The sequence below is a fragment of the Anguilla rostrata genome, chromosome 8, assembly GCF_018555375.3.
Source record: "Anguilla rostrata isolate EN2019 chromosome 8, ASM1855537v3, whole genome shotgun sequence".
NCBI lineage: Eukaryota > Metazoa > Chordata > Actinopteri > Anguilliformes > Anguillidae > Anguilla > Anguilla rostrata.
This window is the reverse complement of record NC_057940.1, coordinates 23,094,923-23,108,037: the sequence shown is the minus strand read 5'-3', so window position 1 is coordinate 23,108,037 and position 13,115 is coordinate 23,094,923.

Genomic DNA, 13,115 nt, shown 5'->3' with positions numbered 1-13,115 from the left:
TCTACTGATCCCGGCTCATTACAGTGTATGCATTTTCTTATTTTGTGCATTTTGTGCATATAAATTTGATTTCGCATCAAATTTAAAACATTGGTCCTAGCATACCAGGCAGTCAAGGGATCAGCCTCAGCATACCTCCACAAAATATTCAAACCCTACATGCCAGCCAGATCCCTCCGTTCTGCTACCTCAGGACGCCTAGCACCTCCCCCTCTTCGCACCTGCACTTCCAGAACACGTCTCCTGTCTGTTCTGGCCCCACGATGGTGGAATGACCTCCCTGTGGAGGTCAGAACAGCTGAGACTGTGACCCATTTCAAACGACGACTGAAGACCCACCTCTTCAGGCTGCACCTCTCCCCCCCGTAAATGACTAAACTTAGGGTTGTAACTAGGCAGCTGTTTCATAGGTGACTTAGTTGATGCGCCTGTCTTAACGACTACTTATATTTTTATTTATTTTTATTTTTCCATAGAGTGCGTTGTTGCCGTTCTCGTTGTTAATCAGTTTAACCATCAGGGTCCAAGTTGAACTATGCGGTTGTTCCCTGTACTTGGACCGGTACTTCTCTCTAGGGGTTTCGTCATACTTGTTCCTGGTTATGGTTATACACTTTGTTGTACGTCGCTCTGGATAAGAGCGTCTGCCAAATGCCTGTAATGTAATGTAATGTAATGAAATTTAATATAAACCTTAGCCGTAGCTTTACTAAGTAGAACTTGTAGGTTTATGTTTTGGAGCATTATAGTCTGTTTGGCCAGTATATCTGTTTCATCATTTCCCTCTATACCAACATCGGCAAGTACCCAGAGAAAATAAATGCATCTGCCATTTATTTTTAATCAATATAATATATGAAAGATACCAAGCAAAATATCCAGTCTGCATGAGGATTTGCCGGATCTTTCTCCTTTTTCCTGCCGATTTCATCATCACAGATGCTCCAGTCCAACAATCAATAATTATCCCCATTGGACATTTAGCTATATCTTCTGCCAATAACAACAATTGGTCAAAGTAGTCTGATTGGCAAAATGGACATATATGCAAGTGCATGTGATGCTAGTTCAGCCAGTAGAACACGTTTTTATACATTTTGTGGTTGCCATCTTTGTTTTGTGTGGAAGGTCGCTTGCTTGCTAACTAATAATGACCAAAAAATTAAAGCTATTGATTTAACAGCTGTATAATATAATCCCATTTATATTTCTGAAATGCATTCTCTATTGTATCACATGCAAACCCCACCTAATATTGTTTCATGGTGAGGGATGGGTATCGTTTAGACTTTGATGATACCCGTGCTAAAATGACACTTTTGAAATGGTATGGTGCTTAAAAGGTGCCTGAACCAGTAGTCTACCTTCTTTTAAAAAAACGAGCAAATGACAACATTAAAGAACATTTTTTTAATTGCAAAGGCACATCCCATTGTTTGAATCCTTTTGGTAAAACACAGCCACACTTTAGAAGTTTTTGCTTTTGGCAATTTGACAAAGTTTAGCGTTAGCTAACTTGTTAACGGTACCTGCTGTCACTGAATGAGTTGACAGAACGAGTGTAATGTCAGTGAAAACAGCCCCAAAATTAAGTACTCAAATCTGCGTTGAGATTCGGTCTTGTAGGTACCTGGTCATATGGAAATCGTCATACCGAGATTTGGCACCCAACACTATTAATGACTCAGACACAACTACATGACTAAAAGGTAGATCCTAAAACCTCAGACCTCTATTGGAGGCTTCACCCAGCCAGAATCTTGTTCTGTGCGGCTGGAGCTGGGTATTTGTGGAGTCATTTGGCAACAACGTTACACGCAGCGATGAAAATGATCAAGCAGACAGGCAAGATAAATGACAGTACATTTGGCCGTTCATGGCCATTTATATGTTTATAAATGTATTTCCTTATACAATATTGATATTCAAATGATATCAAAATGTTCGATACATAAGTTCAGGAAAACTCTCGAAGAGGGGAGCCTTAAGGATTTCATGACAGCTGGTTTATCAATTTTCTTACAGTGACAATGGTCAAATTCACCACTGTGCCGTTTCTAGTGTTAAATACCTTTTAACTAGGCTACTGTAGCTACCTTGAAAACACCACATTTCTAAATTAATGTTAGCTAGGCCTATAGATTACTACTGCCATACAAACAATTAGTAAGTATATTGTGTGTACAATAACATTTTAAAAACACATATCATAAAAAGTATGACAAACTTTCATTATTTGTAATTCATGGTAAAGTAAAAATGACTTAATTCATATCTATCTGTTTCTTTGAGCTAGAATGTATATGTTTACATGTATGTATGTGTATGTATGTCTCTCTCTAGATTTAACTATGTCATGGTTCATACATTTTATGCATTATTATCAGCTAAGAGCAAACACAGCGCAAAAAGAAATGATATCTCAACAAAAATGCCAAGTTACTCATGCACACAAAGCACCGTCTACAAGTCATTAATTAAAACTTGATAAATCTAGGCCTGCCGTTAAAGGTTTGACATCAAAATGAGACCAAGTTACAACAAACAATATTGGCTATCTTAGCTCACACACATTAAACAAGCCCTATTCCAAAGCAATGCAACCTAAATTATTTCATGAAACTTAGCCCTGAAATTTTCCATTCTGAATAGAATGGGGTCATTCAAACTTTGTATTACATGTGTCAAATAACAAAAAATACCTCATGGAAGAATACATCATTTAAATGAATCTTTTAAACAGCTGATACAAATTACACTCCAGAAAGGATATGTTTATGCTTGGTTGTCAATTTTACAAAATGTACACATTTTCGTATATTTGCAACTTAAAATAAGTACAGCTTCTAAAATAGATACCGTTTATAGATAGATAATTATTTTCGCATGTTGAAAACTTTTTTTTTTTAGATATATTGCACGGGTTCAGGTTGTTCCTGACTGCGTAAAAACCACTTATCTCAATAACCCCGTTTACTAATAGCGTTTGTGCTTCCAGGATTTGGCCACTAGAGGGGGTCAAGTGCATTAAAAACGAATTCCAAAGTGGTTCTGAATGCCTGTTAATTTCCAGAATGGCAAAAAAGCAAACCAAACTTAGTTATTGTGTTTCATATACTTTTGTAGCTTGTTGCCTGTTGAACTGCACATGGCCTGTCTTCTAATGACCCATGTTTGTGCAAGCCAATCTGGTACACTACGGTGTGATAAAAAATTCCAGCTGACATTACATGCATTGGAGAAGAGGACATGTTTGTCTCCCTCTAAATGACAGCAGAGGTTGCAACAAAGAGAACTGAGTGAGTAAGACTGAGTCTTCAAAATGAATAAAAAAGGGGAACGGCATAAAACAAAAATGAAATTTCCATGTTTCAATTTGATATTTAAACAGAAAGTGCATATCATGTCTTGTTTACAGTCAATATTTAATTTTCCTGGTACGGATATTCAAAAACAACAAGCAACTAAAATGTGTCTGACTTAATAAGCTGTTTTTCATTTCCTGAAAAGTTGCTCTTTGGAGAGTATTTATTTATTTATCATGTTGACTGTATTCAGAATATATGTTCATATCAATAACATGACATACACTGTATGACCAAAAGTACCTGGACATCCCTTGGTCTGGGGCTGTTTTTCATGGATTTGGATAGGCCCCTGAGTTCCAGTGAAGACAAATCGTAATCCTACAGCATGCAGTCACATTCTAGATGATTCTGTGCTTCCCCAACAGTTTGGAGAAGGCCCATTCCTATTTCAGCATGATAATGCCCCTGGGCACACAGCAAGGTCCATATAAAAATTTCTCTGTCAAGAATGGTGTGGAGGAACTTGACTGGCCTGAGCCCTGCTCAACTCCTTTCAACACCTTTGGGATTAACTGGAAAGCCAACTGCGAGCCAGGCCTAATCACCCAGGCCTAATCAGTGATCGCCCTCACTAATGCTCTTCTGGCTGAATGGAAGCGAATCCCCGCAGCAATACCCTAACATCTAGCATAAAGCCTTCGGAAAAGTGGAGGTTGTCATAGCAGCAAAGGGTGGACCAACTAATAATAATACTAATAACAACAACAATAACAATCATAATAGCTATTATTATTATTAGGATTATTATTGTTGTAATTATTATTATTATTATAACATCATTAGAACATAAAGAATAAAGCAATTTAAAAAAAGTTAAAAGTCAAAAGTAAGTGCAGCATGTTCTCTTCACCCCAGGTTTATTCAGGTTTATATTTGGAGGATAAAGCCTTAAGAATTACTTAAGTTATTTTAATAAAAACTGAAATTGCAATGTGTATGCTGACTGTTCAGGTTAAGAACATGGTATATGGAAAATGTCAAGAACATTGAACACCCATGATAATAACCTAATAATAACGTGATCTAAATACCCAGGTAAAACACATTGTGAGTGTCGAATTCCCAGGTAAAGAACGCTGCGTATGTTCAATGTTCTGGTTAAGAACATTGTGCATGATAAATGCACAGATTATAAATACGCAACAAATGCAAAAACATATTATTACACGAGTTTTACTCTTCCACCAGGGGTCACTATATTATAATGTAATATTATTTTATTGTACTGCTAAGAACGTATTTTTACTGCAATTTATTCAAGTCATGACTACTGATATCTTGTCTAAAACATAGGGAGGAATCGACCATTGGACACCATGGTGCACCTGTTTATCCTCTAGTTGGATTTAGGATTTAAACCCTATCCACAGATTACAAGAGCATGATATTTGGCTGTGCAGTGCATGGATAAGTCCACTAAAACAACATTGATATCTACATAATGTATGCTAGAGACACATTTCTCTGATCATGGTTAGCGCTGAAAATGTCAGATGAATTCAACATTCATCAGTTTAGGGATCTCGTTATGGAGGACTACTATTAATGCTATTTTTTTTGCTATTAATGATAATTTAAGAAACAGCCAATCACAACTTCGTGTGTGTGTGTGCGTGCGTGCGTGCGTGTTTTTACTGGAATAACTGTGTTTGTGTTTCAGAGGAGGAGACTGGGAACGGCTATGACTGCATTTTAATTGTGAATAAGAAGTGCCTTCATAATATTCAAATAGTGCTATTTATAACTCACAGATTCCCGAGATAGAGGCACATGCTATGCACGTCTAGCCACATGGGTGGAAATATATAAATAATGTTGGTAAGTGTACTCTCACGCTTATTAATGGAGAATGTAAAATTGGCAGGGTGGCACCACAGTTTAAGCAGGACGCTACGGAGCGAATACACCGCGCTAATCTCTCTGTGTGAAACCGCCGGAGGCCACCCAAAGAGTCCCAGATTAAAACTAAAATCAATTAGTCCGAGGAATAGTGAATCAATAGTGTTCCAAATCTCTTAAAGCTTGAATCTATAATTTCTGTTGTGTACCTTTTGTTTGCCAGCATTAGAAATGTTTACGTTCAAGTACATAGGCTAGCCTATGACGGTGGCCATGGATGCAGATTGTATGGCTTGTTTTGTTTGTATTGTTTATTTTGAGTTGTTTAGTTATTTAGACCCGTTCGTCATTCGATAATAGGCCTACTCAACTTTTTATTATTATTAATTATTTAAAATTATTTTCCTCGCATGTCGTTTTCAATCATTTGGGACCCTACTCAAAATGCAACGCACTGAGCTTTATTGCACTTTGTCCAATGAAAAACGTGTCTACATTGAGCAGATAGAATACGTTGTTTGTATTCGTTTGACTAAATAGACGATTACAGTTGCCAAAAGGCCGTTGAATTTTATTTAATTTATTACTTTCTATTGATGTATAGATGACAAATCCTGGCTACATATGACTTCTCTATCATATAATAATACTATTTCGTGTTTCACGTAGGGCTATGTCGATAAAACAGTTTATTATATTTTAGACGTCTTGTATTAAGCACCGTGGTAGGACGTCGGCGAAAGAAACAATGAAGGTCATTTTAGTTCGGGAGATCATAAGATTAACTAGCCTACCAGTTATTTTGCAATGCATGCATTGGGAATTAACAGCGCTGCTAATTACAAAAATTGTTGGTTCGGGGCCATTATGAAATTGAAACGATATTAAATCGATTTTTAACAAACTTTTTGTTTTTATTTTAAAAACTTACCACTACCAACTGTAATAGTTCTCATAAAACAGCTCGTGGCATGCTATTTTTCTGCCTGTAGTATAGCCTACATGCACGTGAACTTGGTAGCCTATTCAACAGTTTTCTGGAAAATTAACGGCCTCTCAGCGTGAAAGACTAATAATGTGACGTTTTAGAAACCATGCTATTTATAATTCCTTCTGAATACGAATCTTTCCCTCCCCACCACGGATTCTAATTTGTCTGGCAATCTGGACAGCGGGCGCACCGTATTTCTGCTCTCAGTTGGGCAGATACTGTGTCTTGGACGCATGTGGCAGAATTCCCAGGGATTCCGAACTCGCGCCGGCAGCCAGCTTTGACACCATGACCTCTTAAACAGGGCATGAAAACATTGGACTGGGGTTGTCAATAGCACTTTACCAGCAAGCAATTCAGGTACCAGGTCGCTAAAACTGGCAGTAAAAGAAAAGGCGTGCGAATAGAAGAAAGACTTGAAGCACAGGCTACTGAACCACAAATCAAGATTCTTAGCATGTACCGTCTGTGTTGACTTCTTGATAGCATAGCCTAGGCTACATCTTAACAGTTAATTTAAGCGACCATTGACCTCTTGATGCCTTACAAAACTTGCATTCTCCCACATAAGTTACTCTGTGCGTTTTATGTCACATTAGGCTTTTCTTAATCACATATTAGACTACACAGAATAGTGAAATCTTGCATTTTCAAATAATTTACCACCACAATAGTTTTCACGACTGTTCGCATTTTTTTAAGTTGAAAATGTATTCGAGTTGTTAATGTAACGTTATTCGCCCCGGATATTTTAGATGGCTGTAAATGGGAGATTTAAGCGCAGCGTAGGCTACATCACAAAATTGATCAGGCTATGAAACGTAGGTTACCCTATATTCTTTACGTTGTCGATTAGGGTACTGCATCGAATAGCTATTTTAAGGCGATTCACTTAACGCCACCAGCAGTCTTCTCTCTATGAAACCGTTTTTCTACATCAGAATCAGTTGACATTAGGTTGCGTGACATTTAACAACCTAACGCCAACGCATTTAAAACGCAAAAGAGATATGCACTATCGCTTATATAAAATGTCGAAAATTTTAAATAAATTCCCAATGATCTGTACCATGAATTTTGATCTGTCACGGTTACTCTATATGTGCTGTGAGCGGACTCTCTCGTTTATGATGTTCACCGCCGTATCTTCTTGTTCAGAAGGAACAAGTTCTGGTATTTCCATGGTCCTCGGTCGCTCTGCAGCGACTGCTGGCAATGACACTTGTGACACTTAAGGCTTCATTGTGAGAAGGTGACGGTCACGGTTCTGGCTTTGATGAATAAACCCTCCATGATCTCGTTCATCTGAAGACAGGCGATACGCAGGTAGCCTACCAATGGCGTTCGAGAGTTGATCACTCAGGTGTGTAGCCTACATTGCTCTGAGGAGCCCCTCATATACTTAATGGTGTCATATGTATCTGGTTATTTAAATATGTACATGTACGTTTGTCTAGTCTTATTGTTCACAGCCAAATTAACCTAGTTTAAACTGTTAGAATCTAGTTATAACTGTCTAAAGTTCACAGCTGCTAGCAAAAAATAAAATAAAATGATAATAGTCTTGCATTCTCAAAAACAAAAACATTTACACACTATCAGAAATGTCTGAAATAATGCAACCTATTTGTGAGGCTTTCATTAGTCATTACCTTAAAATTTCTCTCTGTTGTCCAATAAAAGCACAAAATGGATATAATTGGTGAACTACAAACTTAGTTCTAGCTAGGAAAGGTTCTTGCCATATCATAAAACACACAGCATAAGTGAAGGAATGCTGAAAGGGGAGCAATGGTCTGCATATAAGCAGGTGGCTTCTGAGTACCCAGCTCAACAGCTTCTAGCACCGATAAGCATGTGTTACAGTGCATGTTTTATTGTCGCTACATGAGATCACACGATGCTATTGTTGTTTTTGTTTCATTTGGCCCTATGTCACTCCCTAAGAGATTCAAAACCAAGGCAGTAACCATGTATACAACATTGGGACCAAATATGACTAGGGAGTGAGGCGGCATTTAAATAAAAAAATGAAATACATTTTTAGAAATTTTAGGTGAATCTGAGTGATTATGAGCACATGTCCACAGTAATAGAATAAGAAAACTCATTTCAGAACCTGAAATAAATAATTGCCAAAAAAACCAACATTTTTTTTATTGAAAAACAGCCCATGGAATGTTGGAACACAGGATATTTCAAAATCTGTATTTTTCAACTAATGTGCTTGAGTTCTGACAAAAACAACTATTTATGATACTCCAACTCACAATAATGACATAATAAATGTATGCCGTTCATAATTTCATTATGACACTAACAGAAGGGGGGTAAATCAAAACAAAATTTTGCCACACAGGCTAATATTAAAACCCTAGGAGCGATTCATGTTTTATTTATCCATGTTGCACAAGCTACAGTGGTGTAGGCACCAATACATTTTTGGCCAGGCCAGTGGAAAAAGTGCTTTTCATTCAAATTAGGCGCTTTCTCTTTGAATACTGTAATGCTACCATTGCTGTGTAAATATGATATATAAACAACACAAATTTCAGACACCAAAGACAACTGGCTCAAAGAAGCAGGAGTAATAATTTTTGTTTGTGGTTCAAGTCTGCCATTATTGAAGATCTAAAGCATACATTCTGGTTTTTCTGATTGTAGTTACTTTCATGGTGAGAGGTGATCATGTCATTTTGTGTGATTATCCCTTTAACTTTCAAAAGTTTATCACTCACCTCCTTCTCCCTCACCTTTATCATTCACCTCTTTCTCCCTCACCTTTATCACTCACCTCCTTCCCTGTCAACATCCACCACTCAGTACTCTCTCTGTCCCTCTCTTTGCCCTGAACTCACCAGAGCAAACACGACAGTAAGCCAGAAATCTAGTGCTTACTGTTAATACATAAAAGTTAGCCAAAACGATGCTAGGACTATTGTCATTATATTCTGTCTTAACTTTCAATAATTGCTCCTTTCTCACTCACCTCCACGACACCTGCTCCTTCTGCCCTGTCACCATCTTGTGTAATCTCTTTCTCCCGCTGTTTTCCCAGCACCAAACACAGCAAATATGACAGCAAGTCAAAAAACGAGTGCCTACTGATACACGTAGGATGGCCAATATGAGTTAGTACATGAGATTCAGACTTATGTAAGGAGCTGTCACACCGTGCGAGATGCGGCAGTTCCGGGGAAACACCGTTGGTTGCCGCATGGAGAGGAAGAAAGCGCACACACACCAACATGAAATCAGATAAATGAACACTTTCACCCTTCTCCCTCCAAGTTCTGAGCAAAAACAATAAACCGAAACAACAAACTAAAATAACTATAATAAGAAAGTAAAATGGAGCGACAGCTTTTCAGCTTGTTGTTCCTAGTTGGCCAGCTTCTCAGCTGACCAGCTCCTCCAACTTTTCAGTGGCAGTTTACTTTCTCTTTGTCTTTTGAGATCAAACAAGCAGAAACTCCAAAATAAATACTCTCTCGGTGTGTGCTCCCGGTCTTGGCCCCAAAGTGTGGAGAGGAACACACCTTTAAGCACCTGGGCTGATTAGTTAGGGCAACCCAGGTGCTTGTGCTCTCTCCACCAGCCGGCACAGCCAATACCAATCATAATCAAAACAGAGGTTAAACTATAAAAGCAATTGTTCACAAAGATATGGAAGAAAATGCATCCCGTAGCTATAAGTTAAATATGAAACACCTCTTCTACTGTCCAAACAATTCCATATTTTGCTGGAAGGTTGGCAACCCTAAATAGAGTTATAAGCTACAGTAACTAGAACTGTGATTCAACGTTGCTGTTAATTGTGAAATTTGACATTGAAAAGGGGACAGGATGTATACCTAATATTTCTTTTTTTTTTAAATTCATGATGTTTAACTGCGTTACAATGTTGGATTTGGTAGTACAGTGATTCTACAACTGTTAAAAGGCTGAGGTGTCCGGTTATGTCCATGAGCCGTGGAGGCCAGAGGGGGATTGCCTCCGCGAAGGTAATTATTTCCTGATAGCTAACTGCCTTGGAGGGGATTACCTGGCTAACAGTCGTGCTAGCTAGTGAGGTATAATTTGCCATTAGATCTGGACAAAACAAAATAACTGTATTGTAAAACAGGGTAAAGGTACAGAACCATTAAATATTAATACAATTTAGAGTTCGGGACGGGCCACTACCACTGGACTGCACCTACCGTTTTCCTGAAATCCTAGCAGTGTTACATTGGGAGCTCCACCAGCCAAAAGACTTACAAAACTATAAACAAAACTCTAGTTAACCTGGATGCAGAGACTTGAGTGCAAAAACAGTAGCCTACGGAATATAACTTTAAGGTTTTCATTTACAGATTTTTTCATAACTACCCCCAGTAAACATACACGGTCGTTGCGACATCTGCACAACATTATCAAATGATTCCATACAACATAGTATTTAGAGCATTTGCTCACTGGCCCTTCATTCCTGCTAAGTCTAGGCTATTTGAATGCTTAGTATTTAAAGCCTTTCCTAGGTGGCCCAATGTCACCGGGACATCACAGGGATAGAGTGGGGGTAAGGGTAAAGACCAATGAACTGTAAGAACTAGAAGGGACACGTGGTCCCATTCAATTCTATTCAATTCGATACTTCCTCATGTTGCACTATCACAACAAATTTCATCCCCCTCACGAATTTCATCCCCCCATTCCCTTCCGGGGTTACGTTGTACCGTTACATTACGCTGATTGGTCAGATCTCTCTGTCAGAAGATTCAAATTCAAATAAGCTTTATTGGCATGACGTATTTATATATACATACTGCAAAACAATGAGTACAACAAGCAATAAACATATGAGCAGAATACAACGTTGTGTGTGTGTGTGTGTGTGTGTGTCATATTGGTGTATGTTAGCTTGTGTAATGTCGTGTAAATTAGGTGAAACAGTGAATACAATAATTAAGGAAAGACTCATGAGATTCATGGATCTAGCTAGCAAGAGAAATACATAGATAGCCAGCTAGACAGCCAGATATACAGATCACTAGCTAGCTAGCTGGAAGAGCTTCTCTTAGTCTTATAACTTCTCTTCCTAGCTAGCCAGCTGGCTAGCGATCTCTCACTGTCTTTAGCAACCAGGCAAGGTTATCAAGTTGACACTAACTTACTCATCAAGAAACGTAACCGGAAACATAACCCCGGAAGGGAATAGGGGGATTAAATTTGTCCTGACAGTGCCACCGTAAAATAGAATTATTTATGAGTCTGCCATGTATTTCCTGTGAGTAGAAATTCAATAGAAATTCACTAAACTCGCTCCAGCGCGAATTATGAGCCAAAAGTTCATATTATGTTAATCAATGCAAGCAGGCAATAACTTTTTCAATTTTTCCTGGATCAAAAACTTTTCTAGGCTAAAAAGAATAAAAAAAACATGACCAAATATCACTGTTCCGATTGCGTTGACTAGGTGAACTGATCTCTGTTTGGTTAAGAACAAAACCGATGAGATTTGTGACAGGGTCTTGAGGCATCCATAGTAGCTTCACAGCTTCATCACGCGATGGGGCCTATCTGCACAGTGACTTCATTTTCTTCTCAGATTTGCAAAACTGTGGGTACAGCTAAATAGCTCGCTAACTACTTTTTAGCTAACAAAGAATTTTGCTAGCTTATCTAGGTAGGAACTGTTGATTTGGTGTTTTTACATTGTGCTTAATAATAAAAGTTATTAAGTGAAGTGAGTAATATTTTCAAAAACAGAACATCTCAAGTTGTGTTGTCAGACCATTTACCGTAAGGGAGAACAGCATCTATAACCTGTTGGCTACACAGTAGTTTGTGAATAGCCTAGTCTAACCTATGAGTCTAACTAGCTCTATAGCTAGTTAATGTTAGCTAACGGTTATAAAGGCAATTAATTATATCTAGCATATAATAATATTACGGGTTCATATTTAGTGTTGCTAGACTATAGCATGATGAAAAGTACTCTATGATATAGCTAGGCTATTTAATTTTGGGAGTAACTTAACCTACAGCAGGTTGTTTGCTAAATTGGTTACACCATTGTTCACACAGCGCTTCTGGCAACTAATAGCTTATTTCTGGGTTTGTGGTAAGAAAGGAAAAGTGTATATTTATAATTTTAATGCATATTTGAGTGTATGATTATGTGTTAGTATCATATATGTTTCCCATTCATTATAGCAATATGTCAAATTTAAAAGTCAAGATATCTATCAGTCACTTTCTTTCGCTAGCCAGCTTAGCTAGAAAACGTTATTTTGCTCAGAAATAAATACTGCAGATAAAATAAGTGACACCTGATATATTTACATTTCAGTACTGCTACAGCCTAACGTTGCTTCGCGGTTTCACTGTATTAACTCATTTAATATCCTCCTTAACAAAAAAAATAAAGCTGGGATTCCTGTGGGAATTCATATTTTTGGCTGGACTGCAACATCAGGGCCAGCCCTACAAAGGCGAATGTCTGTGAGTGACTGACTGGCTGACTGAGTGATGAAGTTACACCATTGGTCGGCCGAGTTATGAAGTTACACCATTGGTCAGCCGGATCACGTGTGTTAGGTCCAGCCATATACTAGGTTTTAACCTGGTCTTGTTTCCGAGTGAAATAGCGTGAACGCAGTGACGTCAGATGTCGGAAATTCCCCACTTTAAATTTCAGAGTTTCGAGTTGTCTTGAACGCGGCATAAATGTATCCGCCCCATTATGAGCATGCTGCTGTTGTAGTTAGCTATGTGAGATAATTTCTGCCCACGTATCCACTATGCTGTATCTAGGCATAGCCTATATCAGTCGGTGTGTGTGTGTTCTCTGGGCAGGTCACGGGGTTGAGAAGGATGTCACCATGGGTTTAAAAAAATATCCCTCCTATTTGGATTATAGTAGACCTACTGTC